Source organism: Mustela nigripes, chromosome 13, assembly GCF_022355385.1.
Source record: "Mustela nigripes isolate SB6536 chromosome 13, MUSNIG.SB6536, whole genome shotgun sequence".
Classification (NCBI taxonomy): domain Eukaryota; kingdom Metazoa; phylum Chordata; class Mammalia; order Carnivora; family Mustelidae; genus Mustela; species Mustela nigripes.
In genome coordinates this window covers 107,111,559-107,127,933 of record NC_081569.1, presented here as the reverse complement: position 1 = coordinate 107,127,933, position 16,375 = coordinate 107,111,559, and the positions used below count along the sequence as shown (strand labels likewise).

General features: G+C 44.0%; 1 protein-coding gene across 1 annotated transcript in view; it reads right to left on the bottom strand.

Annotated features, from left to right (window-relative positions):
• The window catches only part of PRKCH (protein kinase C eta), a 224,408-nt gene that overhangs the window by 33,879 nt on the left and 174,154 nt on the right, over nt 1–16,375 (bottom strand). The gene's annotated exons all lie outside the window — the stretch shown is intronic.

Genomic DNA, 16,375 nt, shown 5'->3' with positions numbered 1-16,375 from the left:
TTATTTCTTTTGTGATTATAGGAGTAATATTTTCATTACATAAAATTCAGTCATTCCTGAAAAAAACAGGGAAAATGATGACAGTCTCACAGTCTTCAAATCTTTTCTTCTTAATACTCTACTAAAATGTATTATGAGTAACTTGCTTTTCTTACCTAATAAATATTTTGGACATATTTCTATATCCTGTAGATCTGTCATATTTTCTGTAATGATTATCTAAGATGCCATTTGAAAAGTGTATCATAATTTAACTAGTCCCCTCTCCATGAACATTTAGATGGCTTTTAATTTTTTAAAACATCAAACCAGAAAGTAATGAACATTATTTGCATATTTGTAGGAAGGTTTACTATGGATAGGTTTTTAGAAGTAGAAATGCTGTGTCAAAGGATATAAATGTTTACAATTTAAACATATGTTGAGCAATTGCTGAGAAAGTTTGCATCAATTTATACTCCCACCAATAGTGTACAAGAACATCCATTTGGCTTCGTGACTCAAATCAAACATCATCCTTAAGTACTTGCCAATTTGCTAGGGAAAATGATCTCATTGTTTTACCTTCATTTCTTGATTATTAATGAGATATAGCTTTTAAAAAAATGTTTAATGACCATTTGTATTTCTTCTGTCTGTTGCCTATTCACATGTTTTACCCATTTTAAAATTTGAGTTATCTTTCTAATTATTTTTTAGAAGCTCATTACATATCATGGATAGTAGTGATTTGTTATATAGATTGCAAATATTATTACGCAATTTGTTTTTAAGTTTTATTTATGGTAACTTTCATATTTTTATACAGTCAAATCTTTTCATTTTTCCTTTATGGCTGCTGGACTTCATGACTTATTTACAGGCTGATAAAATTCCAAGTGGAAAAGCACGATACAAATAATTTTTCAATATTCTCTTAATTATGGTTGTTAGAAAGGTAGAGGGAAGAAAGCAAAACAGGAGAGAAGAAAGAAGAAAGAAGAAGAAAGATGGAATAGTAAGAAGGAAGGTTAAAAGTCTATTTCTGGGTGATAGGTTTATAAATAGCTTTTCTTTGCTCTGTGTTTTCTAAATCTCTTATGGGAATTACATATTATTTTGATAAGCTGGAAGAAGTCATTAAAATATATGTTTATGTGTCTTGGTTTTAATTCTTTTCTTTGGTTTCTGTACCATTTATGGCCATAATTCCCAAGGAAGATGTATAGGGGCTATAATCCACTGGTAGAGATGGAAAGGATTTCTTTTTGCAATGCAGGCTACAAGGGGATGTTGAAAAAAAAATCAACTTAGTTGGTTACAGAACCTGAACATTTGTGGGCTCAGAATTCCAAACCTGTTGCCACAAGCTCATTATTCACTCCTGAAGTGAATAGCTCAAGTGTCTATCAAATACATAATTGTGGATGACATCGATGTTTCGACTGCCCCATGATGTGTCCCTGTATTCTTAACCAACTTAAGCATGAAAATGAGGCCCCCGCTTAAAAAAAAAAAAAAAAAAGGCAACATTCCTAATTATTAATTTAAGTCCCCTTGCCATTTATCTTCACGAAGTGTCATTTTATCTGGTTCTATGGGGCTGATCCAACGGAACAAATTAAGAACAAATATGTGAAACATGTAAAATGACTCATTTTCTTTTTTTTTTTTTTAAGATTTTATTTATTTATTTGACAGAAAGAGATCACAAGTAGGCAGAGAAGCAGGCAGAGAGTGAGAGGAAGCAGGCTTCCTGCTGAGAGAGCCCGATGCAGGGCTTGATCCCAGAACCCTGGGATCATGACCTGAGCCCAAAGCAGAGGCTTTAACCCACTGAGCCACCCAGGTGACCCAAAATGACTCATTTTCTAATGAATTAAGTTCACAAGACATTTCCCAACTCTTAAAGTATCACCACCTCTCCTCTGAGGCTCCCCTATCCTTTCATGGTTCTCCTTCAGTTGGGAAATGATCATAAAAATGACCCTGTACAAGTTCAACTATTACACTCCCTTTAAAACAGGGCCAGGGACTCACAAACCAATCCCCCGCAGGCCAGGTGTCGGTTTCATTCCAGGTCTGGTGGTGGATGCCCTCAATACGTAACCATCCCCGCTGTGTACACACAGGACCAATTTAACTTGAGCAAAGGGACCAAGAGATTTCCCCTTGCCTTGTCCTATGGTTGGAGGAAAAAAATGTACAAGGAAAACACTCATTGCCTCTCTGGACAAATGTAGGAGGCCATGAGTGTGGTGAATGTCCACAGTGTGCCAGTCATATGTCTCCTTAGGGACCACCAAATAAATGAGCCGTCAAGCTGACAGTTGAGCCTGCTCTCTAAAGTTTTTCACTCCAAGCTCCACACCTCTACTCCCAGGAGGGATGAAATTCCCTAGTTGAAGTGGCACAAATTTATTTAGTAGCTCCCTACAGTACTTTTCTTTTATACTTGCCAAGAAAACCTCCCTGACCAACTCTCCCTGCCAAAAGGCTTCCTATGTGATCCACAGTTGCGCTCCGCGTGCAGATGCCTTCAGCGAGGGAAAGCAGGCAGGTAGGGTGGAGGGCTTAGGACAAAGACACCAAGGAGATGACCGATCCTTGGTGGTGAGGGGTCTCTTGACCATTGGGTCTCTCTCTGACAACACAGAAAGGATGTCAGAGCAAAGGATACACTTCGCCAAGAGTTCTTTCTTTTCTATCCTTGTAAGTAAGGATAAGGTGGTCAACACGCTGAATTCCGCTGAACTTTTCAGGTTTCCCTGGTGCAGAGAGCTGGGTGCAGCTGACCCATGGAAAACCACTTGCCAGGGCATCTTTGCTTCCCAGCCATACAAATCCAGCAGAGAAATGGATCAGAGAGTCACAGGATTCTGAGAGGCTGCAAGCTAGGGACAGGATAGGTGTGGCAGAGTTCCCTGCTGGCTGCTTGCAGGGCGTGTTCAGGAAGATAAAGGAAGGAATGATTTCTACTGGGGAGGAATCAGAACATGGGTCCTTCTTAACCCGTCATCTTAATGATGACTGGGACAGCTCTGGCGTGGGGATGGGCAGGGGCGGATGGAACCTTCTAGGTTTATGGAGCACATACAGCACCAACCCCAACAGATGGGCCCACAAAATGAAACTCTGTTAAACCTTGAGGGCACACAGCGCTAGGTAAATAAATGTTAGTCATTGTTGTCCCCATTATTGCTGTTATTGAGGGGATAAAATGTCGTGTCTGTCCTCCTCAGAAAGATTAGCCAGACAACTGAGGCATCAATGCAAATACACAGACTAACAAGTGAAGGGCCAGTGAGACTTCCTAGCCTGTTGAGCTGTGGCTGGTGCCCTCCAAGGTAATCCGGGGCTCTTCTGACTCGGGGGTACTAGACTGTCAGCAGCGAGGTTGGTCCCCTGAAGGGATTCTGTCGAGAAGAAATAGTAGTGTCTTGAGAGGGGAGGAGGACACTGCTGGGGGTGGGGCAGCGGTGGGGAGGTGGGGTGATAAGGAGCCCTTTACAACAGGAAGGAGAGCAGTTTATAGCACCAAGTTCAGGAAGAGATAGGCTGTTTTTGGCAACCGGCCAAACACTAACATTTGCCAGCCTTAGTAATGCCTTGCACAGTATCAAAGGGAGGGAAGACTGACTTCTGACTTGAACCAGAACTTAACCCACATCAGCTAGTCTCATTTGATTATCTGCCCTCTCCGTCAGAGAGTAAACCTGAGCTATTTAAATGGTAATTTGTAAAACCCAAGTGGATACCTATGGTTTCAGGACCACTCCTAGGTCCTTGGAATCCAATAAGAACCTCATATTTTATTTGTTATTTTTGTTGTTATTATTAATTACCTTTTTCTTTTCAGAACCTCACATTTTTAGTTCTGGGTTATAGTTGGTATTGCTGTGTTCTCTAATTGTGTTTTGCAGTAAGCCTTGTTTTCTCCAACGTGATCACAGTCTCCAAGGGTAGGCCTGGAATATTTCTGGGGTCACTTCAAGAGTACTGATCATAGGCTGGACATATGACAGCAACACACATCTGAGTCCCTTTACAGGGATTTATTGATCTCATCCTAATGCCAGGCATAACACAGCAAAGTGTGCAGAAGACACCGAATTCACCTCTAAGAAACTCTCCGTGGAAGAACTCACTGCTGCTTCCTGAGCACCTACCCCTTCTATCCCTAGCACTTAGTCTTACAACCAGGTTTCCCAAAACATTCATTTTGTTGAGCAATCCATTTGAGTAAATGTGGAGACATCATCCAAAGACTATTTCCAAAGACTATTTTATGTAATAGTATTCTTAATAAAAGTAATCTCTGAGATGCATAAGTAAAAGCCATTATAACTTCCTAAGATCTTAAAAGTAAACAATTCACGAATTAGGGAGAAAATTGTTTTTTAGCCTGTGTCTTAATTAGCTTCGAAAGTTATCACCAAATCTCTAAGCAAAAGTTACTGATGAAGAGATCTTTTGAGAGACTAACATTCTTGTTGCCTAAATGCTGGACTAACCTTGACCCAATAAATAATGGTTACTTCAGTTTGGCCAATTTTTCAGCATCTCAGATGCTTTGTTAAAACATTAATGTCACAGGGCACCTGGGTGGCTCAGTGGGTTTAGCCTCTGCCTTCGGCTCAGGTCATGATCTCAGGGTCCTGGGATCGAGCCCCGCATTGGTCTCTCTGCTCAGTGGGGAACCTGCTTCCTCCTCTCTCTCTCTCTCTCTCTGCCTGCCTCTCCACCTACTTGAGATCTGTCTGTCAAATAAATAAATAAATATCTTTAAAGAAACAACAAACATTAAGGTCACAAGGTGCTAGATTTTAGTCACTAACCCTGGATTTCACTCCGTAAGTGACCTGTGTGGCAACATTTTATGTCCATATGTATGTTACAGAAGCATTTAAAGATCTTTTGCAAGCAGAAGGTTTCATATACCAATAATAGTGGGGTATATTTTATACTTCCTGGACTCCATGCTGATGATCTTATCTGATAACAAATCCAGAGTGACCAATTCTGGGGACACAGCAAATTCAGACTAGTAGCCAAGGATGGAGTCATCACACACGTGGCTAGACAGAGACCAAGGGCAAATTCTCAATGGGGTTCTTATGAAACAATATAGCTCCCATCTGCCTCCCTCATTCTGTTTCCTTCCCTAATCCCCACTGATCTTGGAGAGGTTGTTCAACCAACCTCTGATTCCAAAAGGCAGTATCATGTGAGGTTAAGGGTATAGATTCTGGAGCTGGGCTGCTTGGGTTGGAATCCTGGCCCTGTGTGATCTTGGGCAAGTTAATTAACCATTCCATACTTGTTTCCTCCTCAAGAAAGGCAGGTAATAGTTCCTGTACCATGAGAATGGAATTATTTAATGTGAATTATTTAGATCAGTGCCTGAATACATTAAGTACTAGAGAAACCTTAACTATTATTTCCTCATCAGCAAAAAAGATAACACATTCATGGCCGATATTCCTTAAGATTTTTATAAGAATCGAAACATGGAGAGTATACACAAACTCTGAAAATACTGAATAACATTGGCAGCCTTTGAGTTTGGAGCAGGTAGGTCTACATATGATAGAGTGACAAATCTGGCTTATAAACTGCTCTGAGGGTAACAGAGCAAGGAGCCAAAGTAGGATGTTCATCCATTGCTGGGGCCTGGCACTGGCAGCGAGCAAAATGTCTCAAGAACTGGTTAAACTCCACCAGCCACCATATCTTTGTCTACTTCACCCATCTTTGCTGAGACCAAATACTGAAGAATCAAGATAGAGGAATGAAGCATTCACCTACTGATGGTCGCTTGGGTTGCTGCCACAACTGAGAAATTGTAAATAATGCTGCATCAGACATAGGGTGCACATTTCTTTTTGAATTAGTGTTTTCGTGTTTTCCTTTCCTTTGGGTAAATACCCAGTAGTGAAATGACTGGATGATATGGCAATTTTTGAGGAATTGTAAGAAAACAAACGAAGGGGAAAAGAGACAAACAAACAAAAACCAGACTCTTAATTACAGAGAGTGAACTAGTGGCTGTGTGAGAGGTGGTGGGTTGGAGGGAGGGGCGAAGTTGATAGAGGGGATTAGGAGTACGCTTACCTTCATAAACACTGAGAAAGGGAAAAAACTGCTGAATTACCGAATCGCACACTGAAATTAATAAAACACTGTAGGTTGATTATACTCAAATCAAAAATAAAAAAGATACAGGAATGAAGATCTCTGTTCACTGTCAGCAGCCCTGCTCAGTGCCGTGAGAAAAGGTTGGTCCAAGTTAAGGTTCATCCAGTTCCAACCAGTCTGTCAAACGCACAAATGACCCATTCTTCTAAGCAGAATAAACTGACAGAGGAACTGTAATTCCCCAGAATTAAAACACAGAATTCCCAACAAGTGACATGGTATCGGTTCCTCATAACTCAGTCAAATAAAACTCAACCGGGGCAGCCAGTCTTTGCTTTCTGCCCATTCCCCGTCTAATGATTTAGGACATAAACCCAATAGCGGACACCGGCCTCGTACATTCAGTGATGTGATAAGACCCAGATCCTGCAAGGCCACTTTTGGGAGAAGTTATTTCGTTCTTCACTGTTACAAACATTGGTGTCGACAGGTCCAAACCTAGTAATATTTTTTTAGCATGTGTTTTCACAAAGGAGCAATCAGCTCCAAGTATCATGTTCACGATTAAGAATCTCTGTTAAGTGGCACCTGGGTTGCTCAGTGGGTTAAAGCCTCTGCCTTCAGTTCGGGTCATAATCCCAGAGTTCTGGGATCAAGCCCTGCATTGGGTTCTCTGCTCAGTGGAGAGCCTGCTTCCCCCTCTCTCTGCCTGCCTCTCTGCCTACTTGTGATCTCTGTCAAATAAATAAATAATATCTTTAAAAAAAAAAAAAAAAAAAAAGAATCTCTGTTAAGGCCAATGCATTCCTTTGCCACAGGAAGCCAAAAAAGGTTATGGGGATTCAAAGGAGCAGGTAGGCAGAGCGCTCGAATTCCAAAATCCTGCCTCAGGTTACTGTAATTCTATGATTCTTCTTTTCCCAACTAAAACGTGACCTCCATGAGGACAGGTGCCTCATTGTTTTCATTTTTCTATCCTTATATTTTGAATTCCTTTCGGTGCTTAAAACAGTGCCTTGCACATAGTTGGTCCCTCATGAATGACTGTTCCACTGAATGGAAAGCCGCCTCTCTGCCCACTAGTATTGGTTCGGTTCTGAGACCCCAGTGAGGCTGGATTAAAGAGGATGTGGAGGGCTACCAAGAAACTGGGTGGATTCTGGTTTGTGCTGGGCCCCTGGCACCCATCTGGGACTTCAGGAGCCAAAATGAAGCTGGAGTCCTGTTTTGGGGATGACCTACGATGACCAGGTCAGCACCCCAGGAAACTCTGTGGCTCTGAACACACTCTCAAATCCATCCTACTCCAGACATTAATTCTTCCAGACTAGTAAGCGAGATACCAGGAGATACCAGAAAGGAAAGCTGGCCCTGCTTGGTGACTCCCTGTTCACGTCTGGCATATAGGTAAGAGTAACCTTTGTTCCTATTAAAGAAGGATATTAAAAATTCTGCCAACTGCCTAAACAGGATTTACACGGCTTTAACTAGCCACTACAGGACACAGTGAACCTTGGGGCAGCTTCAGCCATGAAGGCAGGGACCGTGAGCAGAGAGCACAGGAGGTCATGTAGACCAGCTGAGGGCAGCCGGGCAGTGGGGTGGAGGGGTGTGACGTGTCCATGAGCAAGCCGGTGTCTCAGTGTACCTGGAACCTTTTTTTTTTTTTTAAGATTTTATTTATTTATTTGACAGAGAGATAGGGAGTACAAGTAGGCAGAGCAGCAGGCAGAGGGAGAGGGAGAAGAAGACTCCCCCTGAGCAGGAAGTCAATGTGGGGCTCGATCCCAGGACCCTGGAATCACGAACACAAGCCAAAGGCAGCCGCTTAACTGACTGAGCCACCCAGGTGCCCCTACCTGGAACCTTCTGAAGGACACGTACCCTTCCCTCCCTTCAGAGGTAGCATGGGACTCAGGGTAGGCACACTGGGATGCTGGTATTACCTGGTACCCTGTCTGGTCAGTTAGTCAAGGGGCAAGAAAACTTGTCCTGAGCCAAAAGCAGAACTTCTAGACTCAGCTCTGTCACCTGGCTGGGCCTCAGTTTATTCATCTGTAAATGACGGGATGGTACTGGATGACATCTCTCCCCCACTCCTCCACCTGTCACGGAGCACTGACAACCACTCCTCCTGCCTGTCTTCAGAACCAGACGCCCTCTCCCCACCGCACTGCCCCGGCCTCCATATAGCTCCATCGGGTCCCACCTGGATCATGGTCTCTCCTAACTGGTTTCACCACCTCTACTCTCCCCGCTTCTTTGTGCTGGGCCAGCTGTTTTTCTGAAATTCAGTTCTTGAATGCTTATACCTTTAAGAGGCCCTGACTAACTTGAGCACCCACAGCTCTCCACGGTAGGGCCTCTGCCTGCCCCTGCAGCCCTATTTCCTCCCCCAGGACTCTCCCTCTGCTCAGATCCCCCTGCTCTCGAAGACCTCTCTCCCCTCAGGTACACCCTGCTGTGCACTTGGATTAGCACTCACCTATAAACCACTACCAGGGGCGCCTGGGTGGCTCAGTGGGTGGAGCCGCTGCCTTCGGCTCAGGACATGATCTCAGGGTCCTGGGATCGAGTCCCACATCAGGCTCTCTGCTCAGCAGGGAGCCTGCTTCCTCCTCTCTCTCTCTGCCTGCCTCTCTGCCTACTTGTGATCTCTATCAAATAAATAAATAAATAAAATCTTAAAAAAAAAAAAAAAACTACCGGCCTGCAATGAAGTAGAAAAAGAATGAATAAATGAATGAATGAATGAATGATGAATAAATGAAGTAAGTAGCAATGAAGTAAGAAGAAAAATTAAGACTAAGTGCTTAGAAACTTTTATAACTATTGGACAGTACTTTTATGTCTGTTGAATCTACTTTATGTCTTTTAAAAATTTTATTTTTCTAGTGATTTACTTTTACTACATTTTATAAAAATACCAGTCCTAAAGGGAGCAAAAAGGGAAAAGAACCCACTGGTTTACCATCACCTCTGGCCTTGCACCTTTCTTCCTTCCTCTCTCCCGGGCAGATGACTTCATTCTCACTGAAGCCTTGCCGTCTTGGGAGGGTTCCACATCCCTTCCGAGGACAAGCTTGGTGTATCCCCTCCATGCTCCAGTGGTATGTGGTGCTGCTTCTAATTACAGCATCGACGGCACTGACTGTAATTGTTGGCTTCCCTGTTGGACCTCCCCATGCTTATTTCTGCTAACCTCGGAACAAGGTGCCTGGCCCAGGGCTGAGTGGGCAATTAAGTGTGGACTGAACTGAACAAGCCCAAAGTTTCTTATCCTAAACCGGGGTTGCATTCCCTTTACCCAAATACTCCTTGTGCATAAAATCCTTCCGGCCTGTGTATCTCCCTCCCGTGCCTCTGTGCCCTGTACAGAAAGGGAGCGGAGGAAATGTGGAAGAAGTGACAGAAGCTGCTTTCTGTATCTGCTGTGAATGTTTGATGCCACCCATCCAGGAGCATTGTTTGTTCTCCAGTGCTCAGGCTGGTACTCCAGTTAACAGAAGGAAGCTGGGCTTGTGGATACAGCAACTGGTGACTAATGTGTGTGCCTGGTGATTAAGCATCCTTACAACAGAGTGGTATTATAACCAGACAAGACAAATCACCCTGGTACATCTTGCATAAAATTAAAAGGTCAGTCCAGGAAGAGAAGGAATAATGAGATTCGCGAAGTCCTTCATCAAGCTGAAAAGCTCATTTGATTTTTTTTTTTTTTCAGCTCAATGGAAAACTCCAAAACCAGAAAGGATGGAATGTTACATAGAAACTACTTAAAAGCTCCATTTAAGCCTAAACCAAAGAACACGATTTCCATCGTATGGAACTCATTTCTTTTTGAAAGTTGATAAACCAAAAATTTCATTGGAAACCAGCTGGTTGCCTGTGTTTTTCAGAGAAGACAGCCTGGGAACACATTTCCTGAACCTCAGCTTCTTGGGTTCCACTCCTGGATTTCCTCGATGATACCACAGAAAACGTCTTTTCTCTCCTCTCTGTTGCAGAATCCTTTTTAAAAAGGGGGTAAAATGATCACCTGCCCATTTATAGGATGTAGTATGTGAAATCCTCCTGAGAGCTTCCTGAAGGCCTTAGATGCATAGAGCCAGGGAACCTAGGCTCACTTATGGTTAGTAAAAAAAAAAAAAAAAAAAAAGAAAACAGAACAACAACAATAAAAACCAAGCAAGCCACAGAGACAGGACAAGTAATCTTTTTCCCATTGGAAAAGGGACTCTAATCCTCATTCCAATTAAGAAGCAGAGAATCCGCTGATAAAGAAAATTATTGGGATGCCTGGGTGGCTCAGTTGGTTGGACGACTGCCTTTGGCTCAGGTCATGATCCTGGAGTCCTGCATCGGGCTCCCGGCTCCATGGGGAGTCTGCTTCTCCCTCTGACCTTCTCCTTGCTCATGCTCTCTCTCACTGTCTCTCTCTCAAATAAATAAATAAAATATAAAAAAAAAAAAGAAAGAAAGAAAATTATCAAAATTTAAGATCTGAAAAAAGTGAATTATCTTGGAAACAGAGCTTTTTCACGCACTGATCTAGGTGATACACAAGCAACTGAGTTCCACCCACTCAGATAGGTCCCAGTTTCCTTCCGAGTTTTATGACCATTCCCGTGTTTTCTCTGCCTACAGAGCCTGAATCCCATTGACAGAGATGTGAACTTGGAGTTTTTGATCTGGGTTACTAACACATTCCTGCCCAGAAAGGTAGTGCCATCTCTCCTCTAACTTTCCACTGAAAGAAATGAGGTCAGAAGTGCCAGGAGGCAGCAAGGACAGGGCTGCGTAGGTGGAGAATCATGGGCCAAGGCACGCTTTCTCTTCTGTAAGAAGTATTTATACCATCCTGTTGGCACACATGGGGAAGGCTGTCAGCTTCATGGTTTGTGCCACAAGGAAGTTGAGACAGCCTCTAAGCCATTGTTTGGAATTGCTTTTTCTTTCTTGTGTGGCTCAGGTGGCAAAAAGCTTCCTCTACCCTGCCAAGCCCTCAGAGGGTGGGTCTCAGGGCCATCTGGGAGGTTCTGCCCGTTCTGGGCTGGGAGTTGCCCCAGCAGCTCCTGGCTGGCTGAAGCCAGATGTTAACAGGGGTGAGTGACCTGAAGTAGAACCCTTTCCTAAGGACAGTAAACATGGCCCACTCTCCCAGGAGCACCCAGAGAGGGCTATGGAGAGGGCATTCTGGAGGCTGCTGTTTGTCCTGGGTGTTGCTCACCTGCGCTGCTCTGGCTCTCAGGAACAGAGCCCCAGGCGCGATCATTCTCTGTCCTAACAAATGGAGTCTGTTAACTATCCCACCTGCTGAGTCAAGGAAGAAAACCCAGGGGCTGTATGAAAAGGGAAAACTGACAGTGTTAGCAGGTGCTCTACTGAGTCTCAAAACCAAAGTCAGATGAGAGTTTACTGCACAGCGGTGGCTGTGTTTTCAGGTAAATCCCAAGGCAACTAAATACGGTCCGGCTTAAGTCTCTAACCCCTCTTAAGTGTCTCCTTTGTGGGCTCTTCCTCTGCTCTCCCTTAAAAGGTAGGCCGTTCCCTAAGGTTCTGTGCTTGGCTCTTGCTTAGTTTTCTTTCCAGAATGACTGCCAGACCAAATGGTGCCTTTGCTCAAATTAGAAAAAGGCTCCCCTTTCTCAAGACATGTTACCACCAGCTCCTAGAAAATTCAGTGTTACGATACAAATCTTCAAGGACCCTGAGAGGGTCGCTCTCTAAGGGCTGTTTAGTGCACAATGTGCCCAGCTGTGCAGTTGCTGTGTGCAACTGAATCCCATGGATTCAAATATTACCCGAGACAGATGGCTCCCCAATTTCCATCTCTACCATGACAGCCCTCTCCAGAGATCTGCACTTGCATGATAAATTAGAAAGAACTGATTTGGGGGCATAGCTCCTAGGGATGTCAAGCCTTTAAACAACAAAGGATGAAGCCTGGATTTTACCCAACTGCTCTTTTCACTCAGTTAAAAGTTTTAGAGATCTCAGCTGGGAATCTGGAAATCATCCTTAATGTCTACTCCTTGGACCCCAAACCCAACTCCTTGGCATCTTCTCACTCTTTCTCTACGTATCACTCCCTCCCTCCTTTCCCTCCTCCTCCCACTGTCTTGGCTTGCTTCAAGTCATGCCTTTTTTTTTTTTAAGTTTATTTATTTTTAGTCATCTCTTCGCCCACCATGGGTCCCAAACTCATGATCCTGAGATCAAGAGTCTCCCATTCTTGCAACTGAGCCAGCCAGGGGCTCCACCATGCCTCTTTCTTGGCTGACTTACTCCAAAGCCTCCTACCTGAACTCCTGGCTTCCAGGCTTGCCCTCTGTTCCCTGTTTAATACATGGCATTTATTTCCTGTGAGTCTCTTTCTCAAAAACTTCTGATGGCTTCTACACACAAGTAAAGAGAGCCCACACTTCGTAGCCTGGCCTTCCAAGCCTTCCGTGTTCTCGCCCCAACCTACTGCCACCTCCCCCTGCTCTGCTCTTCTGGTCACACTGAATCCTCGTGAGTCCTTAGCACAGGATGCTCGTCTATCTCCAGACCTTCATTCCTATGGCTCCATCTCTCTGACCTGTATTTCCACAGTCGGCTGTTAATGAAAACCTAGGGTTCAAATCCCATGTCTTCTCTAAAGCCTCTGCTGACTCTCTCCATTAGAGTTAATAACTTCCTTTCCTGCATTCTCATTGCATTACATTTTCCTTTGAGCATTTATGGTACTATGTCATAAACTGTCGATTTATATAGCATTTGGAGCCCCCTGTAGACTAAAGTCTTGAGGGCAAGGATACTGTTTTACTTATCTTTTGGTCATCAGAGCCAAACCCACTACAAAGCATTTGTGTAGGGCACATTCAATGAGCAACTCAATGGCGAAGTCCTCATGGTCAAACAAAGTCCAGGGACCACTTAATGATGGTCTACTCTGAACCTGTATGTTTGTTTGAAAGCACGAGCCAAACAAGGACAAATGAGGGCACAACAGCAAATCAGGTGGAGGTGAAGGGCACTTTCAAACTGAAAAGTCCATTTAAAACAAACACACAGGATGCCTGGGTGGTTCAGTCAGTTAAGCATCTGCCTTCAGCTCAGGTCATGATCTCAGGGTTGTGGGATCGAGCCCCACATTCGGCTCCTTGCTCAATGGAGAGTCTGCTTCTCCCTCTCCCTCTGTCCCTCACCCCACTCATGCTCTCTTTCTCTCTTAAATAAATAAATAAAAATTTTTAAAAAATTCTCTGTAAAACACATATTTATGCTGTAATTCACAATCTTATATGCTATAACTCACAACCTGCTTCAAATGCAATTCCTAGAAAGCATGAGCTCGGGCAGAGGACTGAGGCTCGGCCTCAGGCGTAGGGTTGGCAGGATGTAGGGTCTGTTCGGGAGTCCCCTTCTGCCTCTTCCCGGTTCTCTAGACCGTGGACTGGCCCAGCCCCACCACCCAGGCTCAGAATGCCTTACCAGAATCTGAACATTCCTCAGACCAGTGCTCACCTTAGCAGGTGAGAACCTGGACAGGAATGAAGTGACAAGATTCCTTCAACTCTGTGTCTTGAGAGAAAAAACAAAAAATGTGAGTGTAAGTTTGGACAGAGAGCAATAACGCCCTCACGCTCCCGTTTTCAAGGAACATTTATTTGAGAAGAAATCAGCAGAGAAAGACCATTGCTAATACAGGGCCTCATTTCCAAGATAAACTCTACCACCTTAGCTGCATTTTTTATCTTTTTCCTATATAATACTGAGAGATATGCACACCCACTCTTAATCTGAGACCAGATTCCCCAGCTTCTGGCAAGGGGATTACCAAGAGCACGCATTTACCAAGAGTTTGCAGAGGGGTAGGCAAACTTTGCCTTTCTGACACAGAGGAAAATGTGGGTGTCTCCCATACCACTGTTCTTTCTATACTCTCCTGAAGAAGCCTGACAAGCACATTAAAAAGGAAGAACTTGAAAATCCAGCTGATCATACATTTTTTCTAACCATCTGGGCTTCTGTCTCCTTTTCCCTGTCACTAGGATGGCCTTAATAATATCTTTAAACAAGCTAATCTCTATCACTCTGCCTACAGGACAACAGTCCTCTTTTGCTATGTAGAGAAGAAAACTGCAACCTCTGTATTGCCTTGGGTTTAAGATCCAGTCTTGCTCCCTTCCCTCTAATGCCTCCGAAACAGGTAAGTTCCTTAAAACTAATGACCAAAACAAAACTAAACAAAACAAAAACAAAAAACTTACCAACTGCCAGTACTCTCATTTTCATCAAATCAAAAATTATCAGTATTTTGTGATTTGTAGTTTCTTGGAATCCAGGAACTTAGTGGTTAGTACACATTCCTCATGTCAGTTGCTGTGTTAAAGGTTGGGGACCAGCAGGAACAAGAAAGTTTATGCATATAGATTCACCTTCAAAGAAAATAGAGTCTACATAATTCTATTTGAAGGCACCAATGCCTTATAAGAGGCTTCATGGAGGGGCACTTGGGTGGCTCAGTCATTAAGCATCTGCCTTTGGCTCAGGTCACGATCCCAGGGTCCTGGGATAGAGCTCCAAATCAGGCTCCCTGCTCAGCGGGAAGCCTGCATCTCCCTCTCCCAATTCCCCTGCTTGTGTTCCCTCTCTTGATGTGTCTCTCTGCCAAATACATAAATAAAATATTTAGGAAAAAAAAAAAAAAGGAAGCTTCATGGAAGGTCACTGACTGACTACAGGATCCCTTACTCTATTAGGACCAAACTATTACTTTCAATGTCTGCTCAGGAAGTCACTGTGTGGTAGAGAGGAAGAGGAGGTGGTGGGGTGACTGAAGGCCTATCCCATCCTTCGTGGAAGTCTCGGGGAAGGATGGCGTCTGGTTCTCTAGGAGACCCACTCTTGGCACTGAAGAGAAAGTTTTGGGGAGAGTGGCAGAAGGCAAATGTTGGAAAAAGAACAAAGGCAGATGAGCTTCTCAGAGACAGCCCAGCCAAGAACCCAGGGGGTTTGAACTTGGCTTAGGAGGGTTAGTGTCACACACTCAAAGCAGCCTGCATCGCTGGGCTGGCAACTTACCCTCCACATATTCCCCCCTCCCCCGCCCCGGGGCCGGGACCCTGACACAGCCCTGCTGATTTGAGGCCTGACGCTGCAGTGTGGCCAAGTTCCTCCTGCTGACTCACGGGAGACCACAGCAGTGCGGAGAAATTCCATGATGAAAGATGATATTCCTGACATTTCTCTTAGCTCTCAAATTTTCCAGCAGATTTTCTTGAGCAGTCTTTCCATCTTCCAAACTTTGGAGGGATGGCTCAATGTTTCCAAAGTAAGAGGTGGAAAAGCTCACTTGCGGTTGTAAAATTCTAACACTGCCCTCATTTTCTCTGAGGGACCCACAAGGGGAGCTACTGAAATGGAAGACTGAACCAGGCCTCGTGGGTATTGATTTGGAGCAAAAGAACACCTGGGGCCTTTGGAGGAAGTTAATTAGCGGCCAGGGCCAAATGGAGTGTGGACAGTTCCTGATGGTCTGGCCTTGGGCTCCTTGTTTTTGTTTTTTAAACTGAACTTTAGTTGTGTAGACGCCTGCATTCTATTTGGCTAAAACTCTGTGACTGGAATGTCCTCATCAGACCCTATTCTGAAGCTCTTTCAGTATAAAATACATGAGCTGTTCAATAATGAAACACGTGGGGAGAGGTATCTATCTCTTTCATTTCCCTTTTCTTTAGCCCTGTGGAGTAAAACTGAAAATGAAAAACTTACTTATCTCCTTCCACATAATTTTCACAAATGGTGGTTACTTGTACATCTTTATATGTTTGCACTGGACACCTGCTTTCTGGTGGGCTGAGTCCTGGCCCTATCCTACTCACTGTGACATCCTAAGGCACAGAGTAGGTCTCAGTGAATATGTGTTGCCTGAACAGATGAATGGCTGACTGGACGCATGGATAAACAAATGAGTGGAGGCCCATAAGGTTATGATCATAAATTTATATCGCATGGAAATACATTAAAGCGTCATGTAAAGGAAGTAAACCATGAGACTCCAGGAAAGGCAGTGTGCCCCAGTGTGTCTTTGATACCAAGACAGTGACGTACACTAAAAAAGGCATTGTAAAATAGTCAGTTCTTACATTTCCAACTCATAGACTAGGAGCAGATAGTCTCTGAATGGAAAATGCTGGGAGAATTCCCCTCCTACAGAAGGGGGCCCCTCTCAGTTTGTAAAAATATCCTTTTTCCTTTGGTTCTACCA